The 19,591-nt window shown below is 76.1% G+C and overlaps 19 non-coding genes across 19 annotated transcripts; all 19 read left to right on the top strand.

Annotated features, from left to right (window-relative positions):
• The first annotated feature begins 511 nt into the window (after nt 1-511).
• Nucleotides 512-630, top strand: LOC114238041 (5S ribosomal RNA). Its single transcript, XR_003623474.1, has one exon. It is a non-coding gene; the product is annotated as a 5S ribosomal RNA (ribosomal RNA).
• Nucleotides 631-1,543: 913 nt separating this feature from the next.
• On the top strand, nt 1,544-1,662 carry LOC130706914 (5S ribosomal RNA). Its single transcript, XR_009006954.1, has one exon. It is a non-coding gene; the product is annotated as a 5S ribosomal RNA (ribosomal RNA).
• Nucleotides 1,663-2,562: 900 nt separating this feature from the next.
• LOC130706912 (5S ribosomal RNA) lies at nt 2,563-2,681 on the top strand. Its single transcript, XR_009006952.1, has one exon. It is a non-coding gene; the product is annotated as a 5S ribosomal RNA (ribosomal RNA).
• Nucleotides 2,682-3,594: 913 nt separating this feature from the next.
• On the top strand, nt 3,595-3,713 carry LOC130706911 (5S ribosomal RNA). The gene has a single exon (XR_009006951.1). It is a non-coding gene; the product is annotated as a 5S ribosomal RNA (ribosomal RNA).
• A 900-nt stretch (nt 3,714-4,613) lies between these two features.
• LOC130706910 (5S ribosomal RNA) lies at nt 4,614-4,732 on the top strand. Its single transcript, XR_009006950.1, has one exon. It is a non-coding gene; the product is annotated as a 5S ribosomal RNA (ribosomal RNA).
• Nucleotides 4,733-5,645: 913 nt separating this feature from the next.
• On the top strand, nt 5,646-5,764 carry LOC130706909 (5S ribosomal RNA). The gene has a single exon (XR_009006949.1). It is a non-coding gene; the product is annotated as a 5S ribosomal RNA (ribosomal RNA).
• Nucleotides 5,765-6,664: 900 nt separating this feature from the next.
• On the top strand, nt 6,665-6,783 carry LOC130706908 (5S ribosomal RNA). The gene has a single exon (XR_009006948.1). It is a non-coding gene; the product is annotated as a 5S ribosomal RNA (ribosomal RNA).
• Nucleotides 6,784-7,696: 913 nt separating this feature from the next.
• On the top strand, nt 7,697-7,815 carry LOC130706907 (5S ribosomal RNA). The gene has a single exon (XR_009006947.1). It is a non-coding gene; the product is annotated as a 5S ribosomal RNA (ribosomal RNA).
• A 900-nt stretch (nt 7,816-8,715) lies between these two features.
• Nucleotides 8,716-8,834, top strand: LOC130706906 (5S ribosomal RNA). The gene has a single exon (XR_009006946.1). It is a non-coding gene; the product is annotated as a 5S ribosomal RNA (ribosomal RNA).
• A 913-nt stretch (nt 8,835-9,747) lies between these two features.
• On the top strand, nt 9,748-9,866 carry LOC130706905 (5S ribosomal RNA). Its single transcript, XR_009006945.1, has one exon. It is a non-coding gene; the product is annotated as a 5S ribosomal RNA (ribosomal RNA).
• Nucleotides 9,867-10,766: 900 nt separating this feature from the next.
• LOC130706904 (5S ribosomal RNA) lies at nt 10,767-10,885 on the top strand. Its single transcript, XR_009006944.1, has one exon. It is a non-coding gene; the product is annotated as a 5S ribosomal RNA (ribosomal RNA).
• A 913-nt stretch (nt 10,886-11,798) lies between these two features.
• Nucleotides 11,799-11,917, top strand: LOC130706903 (5S ribosomal RNA). The gene has a single exon (XR_009006943.1). It is a non-coding gene; the product is annotated as a 5S ribosomal RNA (ribosomal RNA).
• Nucleotides 11,918-12,817: 900 nt separating this feature from the next.
• LOC130706918 (5S ribosomal RNA) lies at nt 12,818-12,936 on the top strand. Its single transcript, XR_009006958.1, has one exon. It is a non-coding gene; the product is annotated as a 5S ribosomal RNA (ribosomal RNA).
• A 913-nt stretch (nt 12,937-13,849) lies between these two features.
• On the top strand, nt 13,850-13,968 carry LOC130706917 (5S ribosomal RNA). Its single transcript, XR_009006957.1, has one exon. It is a non-coding gene; the product is annotated as a 5S ribosomal RNA (ribosomal RNA).
• Nucleotides 13,969-14,868: 900 nt separating this feature from the next.
• On the top strand, nt 14,869-14,987 carry LOC130706916 (5S ribosomal RNA). The gene has a single exon (XR_009006956.1). It is a non-coding gene; the product is annotated as a 5S ribosomal RNA (ribosomal RNA).
• Nucleotides 14,988-15,900: 913 nt separating this feature from the next.
• LOC130706913 (5S ribosomal RNA) lies at nt 15,901-16,019 on the top strand. Its single transcript, XR_009006953.1, has one exon. It is a non-coding gene; the product is annotated as a 5S ribosomal RNA (ribosomal RNA).
• A 900-nt stretch (nt 16,020-16,919) lies between these two features.
• On the top strand, nt 16,920-17,038 carry LOC130706902 (5S ribosomal RNA). Its single transcript, XR_009006942.1, has one exon. It is a non-coding gene; the product is annotated as a 5S ribosomal RNA (ribosomal RNA).
• Nucleotides 17,039-17,952: 914 nt separating this feature from the next.
• On the top strand, nt 17,953-18,072 carry LOC130706915 (5S ribosomal RNA). The gene has a single exon (XR_009006955.1). It is a non-coding gene; the product is annotated as a 5S ribosomal RNA (ribosomal RNA).
• A 912-nt stretch (nt 18,073-18,984) lies between these two features.
• LOC114238039 (5S ribosomal RNA) lies at nt 18,985-19,104 on the top strand. Its single transcript, XR_003623472.2, has one exon. It is a non-coding gene; the product is annotated as a 5S ribosomal RNA (ribosomal RNA).
• The last annotated feature ends 487 nt before the right edge of the window (nt 19,105-19,591 follow it).

The raw sequence follows: 19,591 nt of genomic DNA, 5'->3' as shown, positions 1-19,591 counted from the left end.
GGGCGGGGGCCGGGACCGCTTCCCCGCGCCTGCCGGCCACCAGGGGCGGGGTCCTGTGCTCGGCGGGCGGCGTGGGGGCAAGGGTGGCCTTGCTGGGGCTAAGGGGCCGTGCCCACTCAGTGGTGGCTCCCAGTGGCTTCGGGCCAGCTGCTGCCCGGCCGGAGGGCCGGCCCGGCCGTGGCTGGGCTGCGCCTAACTCCGCGTGGGCGGGCAGGGGGGGATGCCCAAGGGACCGCGGCCGCCGGGCCCTGAAGCCTCCGGGGCCACGTCCCTGTGAGCGTCGAGCGGGATCTGCGGCGGGGCGCCAAGCGCCGACGGGCCTGGGGCGTCCCGCCCGCCCTGGGCTGCGAGGTCGCCCACCACTCCGCCACCCCCGGGTCCCCGAGGCGTCCTGTCGCCTGCCTGGGCGGGCGGCAGGGCCCTGCCGGAGAGGGCTGGCCGCCGGCAGGGCGGTAAGGCGCAAGCGCCAGCGAAGCTGAGCCTCAAGAGGCACCCCGCGGGCCCCTCCTGCGTCTACGGCCATACCACCCTGAACGCGCCCGATCTCGTCTGATCTCGGAAGCTAAGCAGGGTCGGGCCTGGTTAGTACTTGGATGGGAGACCGCCTGGGAATACCGGGTGCTGTAGGCTTTTTGCCTCCCGCTCCGCCCTCTCCTTAAGTCGCCCGCCGCCTCCGCCCCCGCCGCCGGGCACCGCTGCAGGCCCCACCTATCTCCGACCCCTCCCACCAGAGCGCGCCAGAGGGGGCGCTCTCCGCCTGCCTGGCCGGCCAGGCGGCCAGAAGGCGGCCCTGGAAGGCAGCCGCATCCCAGCCGCTCCCGGGGTGGCTGGCCTGGACCCAGACTCCGCCTCAGGCCCGGGTGCCGGCCGTCCGGCCCGCGAGCCCCTTGACCTGCACCTGGCCGCCCCCACTAGCGCCCAGCCCCGGCGCAGCCACCTATCTGCCGGTGTGTCTCTCCACAGCTCCCTCCGGAAAAATCCCCCCCCCGCCGCCGTTTCGCCACGGCCGTGGGGCGGGAGCGGGGGCGGCGGCCGGGGCCGGTTCTCCGGGCCGGCCGGCCACCAGGGGCCGGGTCCTGTGCTCGGCGGGTGGCGTGGGGGCAAGGGTGGCCTTGCTGGGGCTAAGGGGCCGTGGTGACTCAATGGTGGCTCCCAGTGGGTTAAGGGCCGACAGCCGTCGGGCAGGAGGGCCGGCCTGGGCTGCGGCTGGGCTGCGCCTAGCGCCGCGTGGGCGGGCAGCGGGGAGGCCCAAGGGACCGCGGCCCCGGGCCCTGAAGCCTCCGGGGCCACGTCCCCGTGAGGGTCGTGCGGGATCTGGGGCCGGGCGCCAAGCGCCGAACGGTTTGGTGGGTCCCGCCCGTCCTGGGCTGGGAGGTCGCCAACCCCTCTGCCACCCCCCACCCGCCCCGGTACCCGAGGACGCCCTTCCCCTGCCTGGGCGGGCGGTGGGGCCCTGCCGGGGCGGGCTGGCCGCCGGGCTGGCAGTAAGGCGCAAGCGCCAGCGAAGCTGGGCCTCAAGAGGCACTCCGCGGGCCCCTCCGGCGTCTACGGCCATACCACCCTGAACGCGCCCGATCTCGTCTGATCTCGGAAGCTAAGCAGGGTCGGGCCTGGTTAGTACTTGGATGGGAGACCGCCTGGGAATACCGGGTGCTGTAGGCTTTTTGCCGCCCGCTCCGCCTTCTCCTTTAGCCGCCCGCGGCCTCGGCCGCCGCCTCAGCCCCCGCCCGGGCACCGCCGCAGGCCCCACCTCCTCCGGCCCCTCCCACCACAGCGCGCCAGAGGGGGCGCTCCCCGCCGGCCTGGCCGGCCAGGAGGCCAGCAGGTGGCCCTGGAAGGCAGCCGCACCCCAGCCGCTCCCGTGGTGGCTGGCCCGGACCCAGACTCCGCCGCAGGCCGGGGTGCCGGCCGTGCGGCCCGCGAGGCCCTCCACCTGCACTTGGCCGCGCCCACCAGAGCCCAGCCGCGCCGCAGCCAGCTGGCTGCCCGTGTGTCTCTCCGCAGCTCCCTCCGGGAAAAGCCCCCCCCCTCCGCCGTTTCGCCTCGGCCGGGGGCGGGGGCCGGGACCGCTTCCCCGCGCCTGCCGGCCACCAGGGGCGGGGTCCTGTGCTCGGCGGGCGGCGTGGGGGCAAGGGTGGCCTTGCTGGGGCTAAGGGGCCGTGCCCACTCAGTGGTGGCTCCCAGTGGCTTCGGGCCAGCTGCTGCCCGGCCGGAGGGCCGGCCCGGCCGTGGCTGGGCTGCGCCTAACTCCGCGTGGGCGGGCAGGGGGGGATGCCCAAGGGACCGCGGCCGCCGGGCCCTGAAGCCTCCGGGGCCACGTCCCTGTGAGCGTCGAGCGGGATCTGCGGCGGGGCGCCAAGCGCCGACGGGCCTGGGGCGTCCCGCCCGCCCTGGGCTGCGAGGTCGCCCACCACTCCGCCACCCCCGGGTCCCCGAGGCGTCCTGTCGCCTGCCTGGGCGGGCGGCAGGGCCCTGCCGGAGAGGGCTGGCCGCCGGCAGGGCGGTAAGGCGCAAGCGCCAGCGAAGCTGAGCCTCAAGAGGCACCCCGCGGGCCCCTCCTGCGTCTACGGCCATACCACCCTGAACGCGCCCGATCTCGTCTGATCTCGGAAGCTAAGCAGGGTCGGGCCTGGTTAGTACTTGGATGGGAGACCGCCTGGGAATACCGGGTGCTGTAGGCTTTTTGCCTCCCGCTCCGCCCTCTCCTTAAGTCGCCCGCCGCCTCCGCCCCCGCCGCCGGGCACCGCTGCAGGCCCCACCTATCTCCGACCCCTCCCACCAGAGCGCGCCAGAGGGGGCGCTCTCCGCCTGCCTGGCCGGCCAGGCGGCCAGAAGGCGGCCCTGGAAGGCAGCCGCATCCCAGCCGCTCCCGGGGTGGCTGGCCTGGACCCAGACTCCGCCTCAGGCCCGGGTGCCGGCCGTCCGGCCCGCGAGCCCCTTGACCTGCACCTGGCCGCCCCCACTAGCGCCCAGCCCCGGCGCAGCCACCTATCTGCCGGTGTGTCTCTCCACAGCTCCCTCCGGAAAAATCCCCCCCCCGCCGCCGTTTCGCCACGGCCGTGGGGCGGGAGCGGGGGCGGCGGCCGGGGCCGGTTCTCCGGGCCGGCCGGCCACCAGGGGCCGGGTCCTGTGCTCGGCGGGTGGCGTGGGGGCAAGGGTGGCCTTGCTGGGGCTAAGGGGCCGTGGTGACTCAATGGTGGCTCCCAGTGGGTTAAGGGCCGACAGCCGTCGGGCAGGAGGGCCGGCCTGGGCTGCGGCTGGGCTGCGCCTAGCGCCGCGTGGGCGGGCAGCGGGGAGGCCCAAGGGACCGCGGCCCCGGGCCCTGAAGCCTCCGGGGCCACGTCCCCGTGAGGGTCGTGCGGGATCTGGGGCCGGGCGCCAAGCGCCGAACGGTTTGGTGGGTCCCGCCCGTCCTGGGCTGGGAGGTCGCCAACCCCTCTGCCACCCCCCACCCGCCCCGGTACCCGAGGACGCCCTTCCCCTGCCTGGGCGGGCGGTGGGGCCCTGCCGGGGCGGGCTGGCCGCCGGGCTGGCAGTAAGGCGCAAGCGCCAGCGAAGCTGGGCCTCAAGAGGCACTCCGCGGGCCCCTCTGGCGTCTACGGCCATACCACCCTGAACGCGCCCGATCTCGTCTGATCTCGGAAGCTAAGCAGGGTCGGGCCTGGTTAGTACTTGGATGGGAGACCGCCTGGGAATACCGGGTGCTGTAGGCTTTTTGCCGCCCGCTCCGCCTTCTCCTTTAGCCGCCCGCGGCCTCGGCCGCCGCCTCAGCCCCCGCCCGGGCACCGCCGCAGGCCCCACCTCCTCCGGCCCCTCCCACCACAGCGCGCCAGAGGGGGCGCTCCCCGCCGGCCTGGCCGGCCAGGAGGCCAGCAGGTGGCCCTGGAAGGCAGCCGCACCCCAGCCGCTCCCGTGGTGGCTGGCCCGGACCCAGACTCCGCCGCAGGCCGGGGTGCCGGCCGTGCGGCCCGCGAGGCCCTCCACCTGCACTTGGCCGCGCCCACCAGAGCCCAGCCGCGCCGCAGCCAGCTGGCTGCCCGTGTGTCTCTCCGCAGCTCCCTCCGGGAAAAGCCCCCCCCCTCCGCCGTTTCGCCTCGGCCGGGGGCGGGGGCCGGGACCGCTTCCCCGCGCCTGCCGGCCACCAGGGGCGGGGTCCTGTGCTCGGCGGGCGGCGTGGGGGCAAGGGTGGCCTTGCTGGGGCTAAGGGGCCGTGCCCACTCAGTGGTGGCTCCCAGTGGCTTCGGGCCAGCTGCTGCCCGGCCGGAGGGCCGGCCCGGCCGTGGCTGGGCTGCGCCTAACTCCGCGTGGGCGGGCAGGGGGGGATGCCCAAGGGACCGCGGCCGCCGGGCCCTGAAGCCTCCGGGGCCACGTCCCTGTGAGCGTCGAGCGGGATCTGCGGCGGGGCGCCAAGCGCCGACGGGCCTGGGGCGTCCCGCCCGCCCTGGGCTGCGAGGTCGCCCACCACTCCGCCACCCCCGGGTCCCCGAGGCGTCCTGTCGCCTGCCTGGGCGGGCGGCAGGGCCCTGCCGGAGAGGGCTGGCCGCCGGCAGGGCGGTAAGGCGCAAGCGCCAGCGAAGCTGAGCCTCAAGAGGCACCCCGCGGGCCCCTCCTGCGTCTACGGCCATACCACCCTGAACGCGCCCGATCTCGTCTGATCTCGGAAGCTAAGCAGGGTCGGGCCTGGTTAGTACTTGGATGGGAGACCGCCTGGGAATACCGGGTGCTGTAGGCTTTTTGCCTCCCGCTCCGCCCTCTCCTTAAGTCGCCCGCCGCCTCCGCCCCCGCCGCCGGGCACCGCTGCAGGCCCCACCTATCTCCGACCCCTCCCACCAGAGCGCGCCAGAGGGGGCGCTCTCCGCCTGCCTGGCCGGCCAGGCGGCCAGAAGGCGGCCCTGGAAGGCAGCCGCATCCCAGCCGCTCCCGGGGTGGCTGGCCTGGACCCAGACTCCGCCTCAGGCCCGGGTGCCGGCCGTCCGGCCCGCGAGCCCCTTGACCTGCACCTGGCCGCCCCCACTAGCGCCCAGCCCCGGCGCAGCCACCTATCTGCCGGTGTGTCTCTCCACAGCTCCCTCCGGAAAAATCCCCCCCCCGCCGCCGTTTCGCCACGGCCGTGGGGCGGGAGCGGGGGCGGCGGCCGGGGCCGGTTCTCCGGGCCGGCCGGCCACCAGGGGCCGGGTCCTGTGCTCGGCGGGTGGCGTGGGGGCAAGGGTGGCCTTGCTGGGGCTAAGGGGCCGTGGTGACTCAATGGTGGCTCCCAGTGGGTTAAGGGCCGACAGCCGTCGGGCAGGAGGGCCGGCCTGGGCTGCGGCTGGGCTGCGCCTAGCGCCGCGTGGGCGGGCAGCGGGGAGGCCCAAGGGACCGCGGCCCCGGGCCCTGAAGCCTCCGGGGCCACGTCCCCGTGAGGGTCGTGCGGGATCTGGGGCCGGGCGCCAAGCGCCGAACGGTTTGGTGGGTCCCGCCCGTCCTGGGCTGGGAGGTCGCCAACCCCTCTGCCACCCCCCACCCGCCCCGGTACCCGAGGACGCCCTTCCCCTGCCTGGGCGGGCGGTGGGGCCCTGCCGGGGCGGGCTGGCCGCCGGGCTGGCAGTAAGGCGCAAGCGCCAGCGAAGCTGGGCCTCAAGAGGCACTCCGCGGGCCCCTCCGGCGTCTACGGCCATACCACCCTGAACGCGCCCGATCTCGTCTGATCTCGGAAGCTAAGCAGGGTCGGGCCTGGTTAGTACTTGGATGGGAGACCGCCTGGGAATACCGGGTGCTGTAGGCTTTTTGCCGCCCGCTCCGCCTTCTCCTTTAGCCGCCCGCGGCCTCGGCCGCCGCCTCAGCCCCCGCCCGGGCACCGCCGCAGGCCCCACCTCCTCCGGCCCCTCCCACCACAGCGCGCCAGAGGGGGCGCTCCCCGCCGGCCTGGCCGGCCAGGAGGCCAGCAGGTGGCCCTGGAAGGCAGCCGCACCCCAGCCGCTCCCGTGGTGGCTGGCCCGGACCCAGACTCCGCCGCAGGCCGGGGTGCCGGCCGTGCGGCCCGCGAGGCCCTCCACCTGCACTTGGCCGCGCCCACCAGAGCCCAGCCGCGCCGCAGCCAGCTGGCTGCCCGTGTGTCTCTCCGCAGCTCCCTCCGGGAAAAGCCCCCCCCCTCCGCCGTTTCGCCTCGGCCGGGGGCGGGGGCCGGGACCGCTTCCCCGCGCCTGCCGGCCACCAGGGGCGGGGTCCTGTGCTCGGCGGGCGGCGTGGGGGCAAGGGTGGCCTTGCTGGGGCTAAGGGGCCGTGCCCACTCAGTGGTGGCTCCCAGTGGCTTCGGGCCAGCTGCTGCCCGGCCGGAGGGCCGGCCCGGCCGTGGCTGGGCTGCGCCTAACTCCGCGTGGGCGGGCAGGGGGGGATGCCCAAGGGACCGCGGCCGCCGGGCCCTGAAGCCTCCGGGGCCACGTCCCTGTGAGCGTCGAGCGGGATCTGCGGCGGGGCGCCAAGCGCCGACGGGCCTGGGGCGTCCCGCCCGCCCTGGGCTGCGAGGTCGCCCACCACTCCGCCACCCCCGGGTCCCCGAGGCGTCCTGTCGCCTGCCTGGGCGGGCGGCAGGGCCCTGCCGGAGAGGGCTGGCCGCCGGCAGGGCGGTAAGGCGCAAGCGCCAGCGAAGCTGAGCCTCAAGAGGCACCCCGCGGGCCCCTCCTGCGTCTACGGCCATACCACCCTGAACGCGCCCGATCTCGTCTGATCTCGGAAGCTAAGCAGGGTCGGGCCTGGTTAGTACTTGGATGGGAGACCGCCTGGGAATACCGGGTGCTGTAGGCTTTTTGCCTCCCGCTCCGCCCTCTCCTTAAGTCGCCCGCCGCCTCCGCCCCCGCCGCCGGGCACCGCTGCAGGCCCCACCTATCTCCGACCCCTCCCACCAGAGCGCGCCAGAGGGGGCGCTCTCCGCCTGCCTGGCCGGCCAGGCGGCCAGAAGGCGGCCCTGGAAGGCAGCCGCATCCCAGCCGCTCCCGGGGTGGCTGGCCTGGACCCAGACTCCGCCTCAGGCCCGGGTGCCGGCCGTCCGGCCCGCGAGCCCCTTGACCTGCACCTGGCCGCCCCCACTAGCGCCCAGCCCCGGCGCAGCCACCTATCTGCCGGTGTGTCTCTCCACAGCTCCCTCCGGAAAAATCCCCCCCCCGCCGCCGTTTCGCCACGGCCGTGGGGCGGGAGCGGGGGCGGCGGCCGGGGCCGGTTCTCCGGGCCGGCCGGCCACCAGGGGCCGGGTCCTGTGCTCGGCGGGTGGCGTGGGGGCAAGGGTGGCCTTGCTGGGGCTAAGGGGCCGTGGTGACTCAATGGTGGCTCCCAGTGGGTTAAGGGCCGACAGCCGTCGGGCAGGAGGGCCGGCCTGGGCTGCGGCTGGGCTGCGCCTAGCGCCGCGTGGGCGGGCAGCGGGGAGGCCCAAGGGACCGCGGCCCCGGGCCCTGAAGCCTCCGGGGCCACGTCCCCGTGAGGGTCGTGCGGGATCTGGGGCCGGGCGCCAAGCGCCGAACGGTTTGGTGGGTCCCGCCCGTCCTGGGCTGGGAGGTCGCCAACCCCTCTGCCACCCCCCACCCGCCCCGGTACCCGAGGACGCCCTTCCCCTGCCTGGGCGGGCGGTGGGGCCCTGCCGGGGCGGGCTGGCCGCCGGGCTGGCAGTAAGGCGCAAGCGCCAGCGAAGCTGGGCCTCAAGAGGCACTCCGCGGGCCCCTCCGGCGTCTACGGCCATACCACCCTGAACGCGCCCGATCTCGTCTGATCTCGGAAGCTAAGCAGGGTCGGGCCTGGTTAGTACTTGGATGGGAGACCGCCTGGGAATACCGGGTGCTGTAGGCTTTTTGCCGCCCGCTCCGCCTTCTCCTTTAGCCGCCCGCGGCCTCGGCCGCCGCCTCAGCCCCCGCCCGGGCACCGCCGCAGGCCCCACCTCCTCCGGCCCCTCCCACCACAGCGCGCCAGAGGGGGCGCTCCCCGCCGGCCTGGCCGGCCAGGAGGCCAGCAGGTGGCCCTGGAAGGCAGCCGCACCCCAGCCGCTCCCGTGGTGGCTGGCCCGGACCCAGACTCCGCCGCAGGCCGGGGTGCCGGCCGTGCGGCCCGCGAGGCCCTCCACCTGCACTTGGCCGCGCCCACCAGAGCCCAGCCGCGCCGCAGCCAGCTGGCTGCCCGTGTGTCTCTCCGCAGCTCCCTCCGGGAAAAGCCCCCCCCCTCCGCCGTTTCGCCTCGGCCGGGGGCGGGGGCCGGGACCGCTTCCCCGCGCCTGCCGGCCACCAGGGGCGGGGTCCTGTGCTCGGCGGGCGGCGTGGGGGCAAGGGTGGCCTTGCTGGGGCTAAGGGGCCGTGCCCACTCAGTGGTGGCTCCCAGTGGCTTCGGGCCAGCTGCTGCCCGGCCGGAGGGCCGGCCCGGCCGTGGCTGGGCTGCGCCTAACTCCGCGTGGGCGGGCAGGGGGGGATGCCCAAGGGACCGCGGCCGCCGGGCCCTGAAGCCTCCGGGGCCACGTCCCTGTGAGCGTCGAGCGGGATCTGCGGCGGGGCGCCAAGCGCCGACGGGCCTGGGGCGTCCCGCCCGCCCTGGGCTGCGAGGTCGCCCACCACTCCGCCACCCCCGGGTCCCCGAGGCGTCCTGTCGCCTGCCTGGGCGGGCGGCAGGGCCCTGCCGGAGAGGGCTGGCCGCCGGCAGGGCGGTAAGGCGCAAGCGCCAGCGAAGCTGAGCCTCAAGAGGCACCCCGCGGGCCCCTCCTGCGTCTACGGCCATACCACCCTGAACGCGCCCGATCTCGTCTGATCTCGGAAGCTAAGCAGGGTCGGGCCTGGTTAGTACTTGGATGGGAGACCGCCTGGGAATACCGGGTGCTGTAGGCTTTTTGCCTCCCGCTCCGCCCTCTCCTTAAGTCGCCCGCCGCCTCCGCCCCCGCCGCCGGGCACCGCTGCAGGCCCCACCTATCTCCGACCCCTCCCACCAGAGCGCGCCAGAGGGGGCGCTCTCCGCCTGCCTGGCCGGCCAGGCGGCCAGAAGGCGGCCCTGGAAGGCAGCCGCATCCCAGCCGCTCCCGGGGTGGCTGGCCTGGACCCAGACTCCGCCTCAGGCCCGGGTGCCGGCCGTCCGGCCCGCGAGCCCCTTGACCTGCACCTGGCCGCCCCCACTAGCGCCCAGCCCCGGCGCAGCCACCTATCTGCCGGTGTGTCTCTCCACAGCTCCCTCCGGAAAAATCCCCCCCCCGCCGCCGTTTCGCCACGGCCGTGGGGCGGGAGCGGGGGCGGCGGCCGGGGCCGGTTCTCCGGGCCGGCCGGCCACCAGGGGCCGGGTCCTGTGCTCGGCGGGTGGCGTGGGGGCAAGGGTGGCCTTGCTGGGGCTAAGGGGCCGTGGTGACTCAATGGTGGCTCCCAGTGGGTTAAGGGCCGACAGCCGTCGGGCAGGAGGGCCGGCCTGGGCTGCGGCTGGGCTGCGCCTAGCGCCGCGTGGGCGGGCAGCGGGGAGGCCCAAGGGACCGCGGCCCCGGGCCCTGAAGCCTCCGGGGCCACGTCCCCGTGAGGGTCGTGCGGGATCTGGGGCCGGGCGCCAAGCGCCGAACGGTTTGGTGGGTCCCGCCCGTCCTGGGCTGGGAGGTCGCCAACCCCTCTGCCACCCCCCACCCGCCCCGGTACCCGAGGACGCCCTTCCCCTGCCTGGGCGGGCGGTGGGGCCCTGCCGGGGCGGGCTGGCCGCCGGGCTGGCAGTAAGGCGCAAGCGCCAGCGAAGCTGGGCCTCAAGAGGCACTCCGCGGGCCCCTCCGGCGTCTACGGCCATACCACCCTGAACGCGCCCGATCTCGTCTGATCTCGGAAGCTAAGCAGGGTCGGGCCTGGTTAGTACTTGGATGGGAGACCGCCTGGGAATACCGGGTGCTGTAGGCTTTTTGCCGCCCGCTCCGCCTTCTCCTTTAGCCGCCCGCGGCCTCGGCCGCCGCCTCAGCCCCCGCCCGGGCACCGCCGCAGGCCCCACCTCCTCCGGCCCCTCCCACCACAGCGCGCCAGAGGGGGCGCTCCCCGCCGGCCTGGCCGGCCAGGAGGCCAGCAGGTGGCCCTGGAAGGCAGCCGCACCCCAGCCGCTCCCGTGGTGGCTGGCCCGGACCCAGACTCCGCCGCAGGCCGGGGTGCCGGCCGTGCGGCCCGCGAGGCCCTCCACCTGCACTTGGCCGCGCCCACCAGAGCCCAGCCGCGCCGCAGCCAGCTGGCTGCCCGTGTGTCTCTCCGCAGCTCCCTCCGGGAAAAGCCCCCCCCCTCCGCCGTTTCGCCTCGGCCGGGGGCGGGGGCCGGGACCGCTTCCCCGCGCCTGCCGGCCACCAGGGGCGGGGTCCTGTGCTCGGCGGGCGGCGTGGGGGCAAGGGTGGCCTTGCTGGGGCTAAGGGGCCGTGCCCACTCAGTGGTGGCTCCCAGTGGCTTCGGGCCAGCTGCTGCCCGGCCGGAGGGCCGGCCCGGCCGTGGCTGGGCTGCGCCTAACTCCGCGTGGGCGGGCAGGGGGGGATGCCCAAGGGACCGCGGCCGCCGGGCCCTGAAGCCTCCGGGGCCACGTCCCTGTGAGCGTCGAGCGGGATCTGCGGCGGGGCGCCAAGCGCCGACGGGCCTGGGGCGTCCCGCCCGCCCTGGGCTGCGAGGTCGCCCACCACTCCGCCACCCCCGGGTCCCCGAGGCGTCCTGTCGCCTGCCTGGGCGGGCGGCAGGGCCCTGCCGGAGAGGGCTGGCCGCCGGCAGGGCGGTAAGGCGCAAGCGCCAGCGAAGCTGAGCCTCAAGAGGCACCCCGCGGGCCCCTCCTGCGTCTACGGCCATACCACCCTGAACGCGCCCGATCTCGTCTGATCTCGGAAGCTAAGCAGGGTCGGGCCTGGTTAGTACTTGGATGGGAGACCGCCTGGGAATACCGGGTGCTGTAGGCTTTTTGCCTCCCGCTCCGCCCTCTCCTTAAGTCGCCCGCCGCCTCCGCCCCCGCCGCCGGGCACCGCTGCAGGCCCCACCTATCTCCGACCCCTCCCACCAGAGCGCGCCAGAGGGGGCGCTCTCCGCCTGCCTGGCCGGCCAGGCGGCCAGAAGGCGGCCCTGGAAGGCAGCCGCATCCCAGCCGCTCCCGGGGTGGCTGGCCTGGACCCAGACTCCGCCTCAGGCCCGGGTGCCGGCCGTCCGGCCCGCGAGCCCCTTGACCTGCACCTGGCCGCCCCCACTAGCGCCCAGCCCCGGCGCAGCCACCTATCTGCCGGTGTGTCTCTCCACAGCTCCCTCCGGAAAAATCCCCCCCCCGCCGCCGTTTCGCCACGGCCGTGGGGCGGGAGCGGGGGCGGCGGCCGGGGCCGGTTCTCCGGGCCGGCCGGCCACCAGGGGCCGGGTCCTGTGCTCGGCGGGTGGCGTGGGGGCAAGGGTGGCCTTGCTGGGGCTAAGGGGCCGTGGTGACTCAATGGTGGCTCCCAGTGGGTTAAGGGCCGACAGCCGTCGGGCAGGAGGGCCGGCCTGGGCTGCGGCTGGGCTGCGCCTAGCGCCGCGTGGGCGGGCAGCGGGGAGGCCCAAGGGACCGCGGCCCCGGGCCCTGAAGCCTCCGGGGCCACGTCCCCGTGAGGGTCGTGCGGGATCTGGGGCCGGGCGCCAAGCGCCGAACGGTTTGGTGGGTCCCGCCCGTCCTGGGCTGGGAGGTCGCCAACCCCTCTGCCACCCCCCACCCGCCCCGGTACCCGAGGACGCCCTTCCCCTGCCTGGGCGGGCGGTGGGGCCCTGCCGGGGCGGGCTGGCCGCCGGGCTGGCAGTAAGGCGCAAGCGCCAGCGAAGCTGGGCCTCAAGAGGCACTCCGCGGGCCCCTCCTGCGTCTACGGCCATACCACCCTGAACGCGCCCGATCTCGTCTGATCTCGGAAGCTAAGCAGGGTCGGGCCTGGTTAGTACTTGGATGGGAGACCGCCTGGGAATACCGGGTGCTGTAGGCTTTTTGCCGCCCGCTCCGCCTTCTCCTTTAGCCGCCCGCGGCCTCGGCCGCCGCCTCAGCCCCCGCCCGGGCACCGCCGCAGGCCCCACCTCCTCCGGCCCCTCCCACCACAGCGCGCCAGAGGGGGCGCTCCCCGCCGGCCTGGCCGGCCAGGAGGCCAGCAGGTGGCCCTGGAAGGCAGCCGCACCCCAGCCGCTCCCGTGGTGGCTGGCCCGGACCCAGACTCCGCCGCAGGCCGGGGTGCCGGCCGTGCGGCCCGCGAGGCCCTCCACCTGCACTTGGCCGCGCCCACCAGAGCCCAGCCGCGCCGCAGCCAGCTGGCTGCCCGTGTGTCTCTCCGCAGCTCCCTCCGGGAAAAGCCCCCCCCCTCCGCCGTTTCGCCTCGGCCGGGGGCGGGGGCCGGGACCGCTTCCCCGGGCCTGCCGGCCACCAGGGGCGGGGTCCTGTGCTCGGCGGGCGGCGTGGGGGCAAGGGTGGCCTTGCTGGGGCTAAGGGGCCGTGCCCACTCAGTGGTGGCTCCCAGTGGCTTCGGGCCAGCTGCTGCCCGGCCGGAGGGCCGGCCCGGCCGTGGCTGGCCTGCGCCTAACTCCGCGTGGGCGGGCAGGGGGGGATGCCCAAGGGACCGCGGCCGCCGGGCCCTGAAGCCTCCGGGGCCACGTCCCTGTGAGCGTCGAGCGGGATCTGCGGCGGGGCGCCAAGCGCCGACGGGCCTGGGGCGTCCCGCCCGCCCTGGGCTGCGAGGTCGCCCACCACTCCGCCACCCCCGGGTCCCCGAGGCGTCCTGTCGCCTGCCTGGGCGGGCGGCAGGGCCCTGCCGGAGAGGGCTGGCCGCCGGCAGGGCGGTAAGGCGCAAGCGCCAGCGAAGCTGAGCCTCAAGAGGCACCCCGCGGGCCCCTCCTGCGTCTACGGCCATACCACCCTGAACGCGCCCGATCTCGTCTGATCTCGGAAGCTAAGCAGGGTCGGGCCTGGTTAGTACTTGGATGGGAGACCGCCTGGGAATACCGGGTGCTGTAGGCTTTTTGCCTCCCGCTCCGCCCTCTCCTTAAGTCGCCCGCCGCCTCCGCCCCCGCCGCCGGGCACCGCTGCAGGCCCCACCTATCTCCGACCCCTCCCACCAGAGCGCGCCAGAGGGGGCGCTCTCCGCCTGCCTGGCCGGCCAGGCGGCCAGAAGGCGGCCCTGGAAGGCAGCCGCATCCCAGCCGCTCCCGGGGTGGCTGGCCTGGACCCAGACTCCGCCTCAGGCCCGGGTGCCGGCCGTCCGGCCCGCGAGCCCCTTGACCTGCACCTGGCCGCCCCCACTAGCGCCCAGCCCCGGCGCAGCCACCTATCTGCCGGTGTGTCTCTCCACAGCTCCCTCCGGAAAAATCCCCCCCCCGCCGCCGTTTCGCCACGGCCGTGGGGCGGGAGCGGGGGCGGCGGCCGGGGCCGGTTCTCCGGGCCGGCCGGCCACCAGGGGCCGGGTCCTGTGCTCGGCGGGTGGCGTGGGGGCAAGGGTGGCCTTGCTGGGGCTAAGGGGCCGTGGTGACTCAATGGTGGCTCCCAGTGGGTTAAGGGCCGACAGCCGTCGGGCAGGAGGGCCGGCCTGGGCTGCGGCTGGGCTGCGCCTAGCGCCGCGTGGGCGGGCAGCGGGGAGGCCCAAGGGACCGCGGCCCCGGGCCCTGAAGCCTCCGGGGCCACGTCCCCGTGAGGGTCGTGCGGGATCTGGGGCCGGGCGCCAAGCGCCGAACGGTTTGGTGGGTCCCGCCCGTCCTGGGCTGGGAGGTCGCCAACCCCTCTGCCACCCCCCACCCGCCCCGGTACCCGAGGACGCCCTTCCCCTGCCTGGGCGGGCGGTGGGGCCCTGCCGGGGCGGGCTGGCCGCCGGGCTGGCAGTAAGGCGCAAGCGCCAGCGAAGCTGGGCCTCAAGAGGCACTCCGCGGGCCCCTCTGGCGTCTACGGCCATACCACCCTGAACGCGCCCGATCTCGTCTGATCTCGGAAGCTAAGCAGGGTCGGGCCTGGTTAGTACTTGGATGGGAGACCGCCTGGGAATACCGGGTGCTGTAGGCTTTTTGCCGCCCGCTCCGCCTTCTCCTTTAGCCGCCCGCGGCCTCGGCCGCCGCCTCAGCCCCCGCCCGGGCACCGCCGCAGGCCCCACCTCCTCCGGCCCCTCCCACCACAGCGCGCCAGAGGGGGCGCTCCCCGCCGGCCTGGCCGGCCAGGAGGCCAGCAGGTGGCCCTGGAAGGCAGCCGCACCCCAGCCGCTCCCGTGGTGGCTGGCCCGGACCCAGACTCCGCCGCAGGCCGGGGTGCCGGCCGTGCGGCCCGCGAGGCCCTCCACCTGCACTTGGCCGCGCCCACCAGAGCCCAGCCGCGCCGCAGCCAGCTGGCTGCCCGTGTGTCTCTCCGCAGCTCCCTCCGGGAAAAGCCCCCCCCCTCCGCCGTTTCGCCTCGGCCGGGGGCGGGGGCCGGGACCGCTTCCCCGCGCCTGCCGGCCACCAGGGGCGGGGTCCTGTGCTCGGCGGGCGGCGTGGGGGCAAGGGTGGCCTTGCTGGGGCTAAGGGGCCGTGCCCACTCAGTGGTGGCTCCCAGTGGCTTCGGGCCAGCTGCTGCCCGGCCGGAGGGCCGGCCCGGCCGTGGCTGGGCTGCGCCTAACTCCGCGTGGGCGGGCAGGGGGGGATGCCCAAGGGACCGCGGCCGCCGGGCCCTGAAGCCTCCGGGGCCACGTCCCTGTGAGCGTCGAGCGGGATCTGCGGCGGGGCGCCAAGCGCCGACGGGCCTGGGGCGTCCCGCCCGCCCTGGGCTGCGAGGTCGCCCACCACTCCGCCACCCCCGGGTCCCCGAGGCGTCCTGTCGCCTGCCTGGGCGGGCGGCAGGGCCCTGCCGGAGAGGGCTGGCCGCCGGCAGGGCGGTAAGGCGCAAGCGCCAGCGAAGCTGAGCCTCAAGAGGCACCCCGCGGGCCCCTCCTGCGTCTACGGCCATACCACCCTGAACGCGCCCGATCTCGTCTGATCTCGGAAGCTAAGCAGGGTCGGGCCTGGTTAGTACTTGGATGGGAGACCGCCTGGGAATACCGGGTGCTGTAGGCTTTTTGCCTCCCGCTCCGCCCTCTCCTTAAGTCGCCCGCCGCCTCCGCCCCCGCCGCCGGGCACCGCTGCAGGCCCCACCTATCTCCGACCCCTCCCACCAGAGCGCGCCAGAGGGGGCGCTCTCCGCCTGCCTGGCCGGCCAGGCGGCCAGAAGGCGGCCCTGGAAGGCAGCCGCATCCCAGCCGCTCCCGGGGTGGCTGGCCTGGACCCAGACTCCGCCTCAGGCCCGGGTGCCGGCCGTCCGGCCCGCGAGCCCCTTGACCTGCACCTGGCCGCCCCCACTAGCGCCCAGCCCCGGCGCAGCCACCTATCTGCCGGTGTGTCTCTCCACAGCTCCCTCCGGAAAAATCCCCCCCCCGCCGCCGTTTCGCCACGGCCGTGGGGCGGGAGCGGGGGCGGCGGCCGGGGCCGGTTCTCCGGGCCGGCCGGCCACCAGGGGCCGGGTCCTGTGCTCGGCGGGTGGCGTGGGGGCAAGGGTGGCCTTGCTGGGGCTAAGGGGCCGTGGTGACTCAATGGTGGCTCCCAGTGGGTTAAGGGCCGACAGCCGTCGGGCAGGAGGGCCGGCCTGGGCTGCGGCTGGGCTGCGCCTAGCGCCGCGTGGGCGGGCAGCGGGGAGGCCCAAGGGACCGCGGCCCCGGGCCCTGAAGCCTCCGGGGCCACGTCCCCGTGAGGGTCGTGCGGGATCTGGGGCCGGGCGCCAAGCGCCGAACGGTTTGGTGGGTCCCGCCCGTCCTGGGCTGGGAGGTCGCCAACCCCTCTGCCACCCCCCACCCGCCCCGGTACCCGAGGACGCCCTTCCCCTGCCTGGGCGGGCGGTGGGGCCCTGCCGGGGCGGGCTGGCCGCCGGGCTGGCAGTAAGGCGCAAGCGCCAGCGAAGCTGGGCCTCAAGAGGCACTCCGCGGGCCCCTCTGGCGTCTACGGCCATACCACCCTGAACGCGCCCGATCTCGTCTGATCTCGGAAGCTAAGCAGGGTCGGGCCTGGTTAGTACTTGGATGGGAGACCGCCTGGGAATACCGGGTGCTGTAGGCTTTTTGCCGCCCGCTCCGCCTTCTCCTTTAGCCGCCCGCGGCCTCGGCCGCCGCCTCAGCCCCCGCCCGGGCACCGCCGCAGGCCCCACCTCCTCCGGCCCCTCCCACCACAGCGCGCCAGAGGGGGCGCTCCCCGCCGGCCTGGCCGGCCAGGAGGCCAGCAGGTGGCCCTGGAAGGCAGCCGCACCCCAGCCGCTCCCGTGGTGGCTGGCCCGGACCCAGACTCCGCCGCAGGCCGGGGTGCCGGCCGTGCGGCCCGCGAGGCCCTCCACCTGCACTTGGCCGCGCCCACCAGAGCCCAGCCGCGCCGCAGCCAGCTGGCTGCCCGTGTGTCTCTCCGCAGCTCCCTCCGGGAAAAGCCCCCCCCCTCCGCCGTTTCGCCTCGGCCGGGGGCGGGGGCCGGGACCGCTTCCCCGCGCCTGCCGGCCACCAGGGGCGGGGTCCTGTGCTCGGCGGGCGGCGTGGGGGCAAGGGTGGCCTTGCTGGGGCTAAGGGGCCGTGCCCACTCAGTGGTGGCTCCCAGTGGCTTCGGGCCAGCTGCTGCCCGGCCGGAGGGCCGGCCCGGCCGTGGCTGGGCTGCGCCTAACTCCGCGTGGGCGGGCAGGGGGGGATGCCCAAGGGACCGCGGCCGCCGGGCCCTGAAGCCTCCGGGGCCACGTCCCTGTGAGCGTCGAGCGGGATCTGCGGCGGGGCGCCAAGCGCCGACGGGCCTGGGGCGTCCCGCCCGCCCTGGGCTGCGAGGTCGCCCACCACTCCGCCACCCCCGGGTCCCCGAGGCGTCCTGTCGCCTGCCTGGGCGGGCGGCAGGGCCCTGCCGGAGAGGGCTGGCCGCCGGCAGGGCGGTAAGGCGCAAGCGCCAGCGAAGCTGAGCCTCAAGAGGCACCCCGCGGGCCCCTCCTGCGTCTACGGCCATACCACCCTGAACGCGCCCGATCTCGTCTGATCTCGGAAGCTAAGCAGGGTCGGGCCTGGTTAGTACTTGGATGGGAGACCGCCTGGGAATACCGGGTGCTGTAGGCTTTTTGCCTCCCGCTCCGCCCTCTCCTTAAGTCGCCCGCCGCCTCCGCCCCCGCCGCCGGGCACCGCTGCAGGCCCCACCTATCTCCGACCCCTCCCACCAGAGCGCGCCAGAGGGGGCGCTCTCCGCCTGCCTGGCCGGCCAGGCGGCCAGAAGGCGGCCCTGGAAGGCAGCCGCATCCCAGCCGCTCCCGGGGTGGCTGGCCTGGACCCAGACTCCGCCTCAGGCCCGGGTGCCGGCCGTCCGGCCCGCGAGCCCCTTGACCTGCACCTGGCCGCCCCCACTAGCGCCCAGCCCCGGCGCAGCCACCTATCTGCCGGTGTGTCTCTCCACAGCTCCCTCCGGAAAAATCCCCCCCCCCGCCGCCGTTTCGCCACGGCCGTGGGGCGGGAGCGGGGGCGGCGGCCGGGGCCGGTTCTCCGGGCCGGCCGGCCACCAGGGGCCGGGTCCTGTGCTCGGCGGGTGGCGTGGGGGCAAGGGTGGCCTTGCTGGGGCTAAGGGGCCGTGGTGACTCAATGGTGGCTCCCAGTGGGTTAAGGGCCGACAGCCGTCGGGCAGGAGGGCCGGCCTGGGCTGCGGCTGGGCTGCGCCTAGCGCCGCGTGGGCGGGCAGCGGGGAGGCCCAAGGGACCGCGGCCCCGGGCCCTGAAGCCTCCGGGGCCACGTCCCCGTGAGGGTCGTGCGGGATCTGGGGCCGGGCGCCAAGCGCCGAACGGTTTGGTGGGTCCCGCCCGTCCTGGGCTGGGAGGTCGCCCACCACTCTGCCACCCCCCACCCGCCCCGGTACCCGAGGACGCCCTTCCCCTGCCTGGGCGGGCGGTGGGGCCCTGCCGGGGCGGGCTGGCCGCCGGGCTGGCAGTAAGGCGCAAGCGCCAGCCAAGCTGGGCCTCAAGAGGCACTCCGCGGGCCCCGCTGGCGTCTACGGCCATACCACCCTGAACGCGCCCGATCTCGTCTGATCTCGGAAGCTAAGCAGGGTCGGGCCTGTGTTAGTACTTGGATGGGAGACCGCCTGGGAATACCGGGTGCTGTAGGCTTTTTGCCGCCCGCTCCGCCTTCTCCTTTAGCCGCCCGCGGCCTCGGCCGCCGCCTCAGCCCCCGCCCGGGCACCGCCGCAGGCCCCACCTCCTCCGGCCCCTCCCACCACAGCGCGCCAGAGGGGGCGCTCCCCGCCGGCCTGGCCGGCCAGGAGGCCAGCAGGCGGCCCTGGAAGGCAGCCGCACCCCAGCCGCTCCCGTGGTGGCTGGCCCGGACCCAGACTCCGCCGCAGGCCGGGGTGCCGGCCGTGCGGCCCGCGAGGCCCTCCACCTGCACTTGGCCGCGCCCACCAGAGCCCAGCCGCGCCGCAGCCAGCTGGCTGCCCGTGTGTCTCTCCGCAGCTCCCTCCGGGAAAAGCCCCCCCCCTCCGCCGTTTCGCCTCGGCCGGGGGCGGGAGCGGGGGCGGGGGCCGGGACCGCTTCCCCGGGCCTGCCGGCCACCAGGGGCGGGGTCCTGTGCTCGGCGGGCGGCGTGGGGGCAAGGGTGGCCTTGCTGGGGCTAAGGGGCCGTGCCCACTCAGTGGTGGCTCCCAGTGGCTTCGGGCCAGCTGCTGCCCGGCCGGAGGCCCGGCCCGGCCGTGGCTGGGCTGCGCCTAACTCCGCGTGGGCGGGCAGGGGGGGATGCCCAAGGGACCGCGGCCGCCGGGCCCTGAAGCCTCCGGGGCCACGTCCCTGTGAGCGTCGAGCGGGATCTGCGGCGGGGCGCCAAGCGCCGACGGGCCTGGGGCGTCCCGCCCGCCCTGGGCTGCGAGGTCGCCCACCACTCTGCCACCCCCGGGTCCCCGAGGCGTCCTGTCGCCTGCCTGGGCGGGCGGCAGGGCCCTGCCGGAGAGGGCTGGCCGCCGGCAGGGCGGTAAGGCGCAAGCGCCAGCGAAGCTGAGCCTCAAGAGGCACCCCGCGGGCCCCTCCTGCGTCTACGGCCATACCACCCTGAACGCCCCCGATCTCGTCTGATCTCGGAAGCTAAGCAGGGTCGGGCCTGGTTAGTACTTGGTATGGGAGACCGCCTGGGAATACCGGGTGCTGTAGGCTTTTTGCCTCCCGCTCCGCCCTCTCCTTAAGTCGCCCGCCGCCTCCGCCCCCGCCGCCGGGCACCGCTGCAGGCCCCACCTACCTCCGACCCCTCCCACCAGAGCGCGCCAGAGGGGGCGCTCTCCGCCTGCCTGGCCGGCCAGGCGGCCAGAAGGCGGCCCTGGAAGGCAGCCGCATCCCAGCCGCTCCCGGGGTGGCTGGCCTGGACCCAGACTCCGCCTCAGGCCCGGGTGCCGGCCGTCCGGCCCGCGAGCCCCTTGACCTGCACCTGGCCGCCCCCACTAGCGCCCAGCCCCGGCGCAGCCACCTATCTGCCGGTGTGTCTCTCCACAGCTCCCTCCGGAAAAATCCCCCCCCCCGCCGCCGTTTCGCCACGGCCGTGGGGCGGGAGCGGGGGCGGCGGCCGGGGCCGGTTCTCCGGGCCGGCCGGCCACCAGGGGCCGGGTCCTGTGCTCGGCGGGTGGCGTGGGGGCAAGGGTGGCCTTGC

Source organism: Balaenoptera acutorostrata, unplaced genomic scaffold (assembly GCF_949987535.1).
Source record: "Balaenoptera acutorostrata unplaced genomic scaffold, mBalAcu1.1 scaffold_61, whole genome shotgun sequence".
NCBI lineage: Eukaryota > Metazoa > Chordata > Mammalia > Artiodactyla > Balaenopteridae > Balaenoptera > Balaenoptera acutorostrata.
The sequence above is the reverse complement of the archived record's forward strand: the minus strand, read 5'-3'. Positions and strand labels throughout refer to the sequence as shown.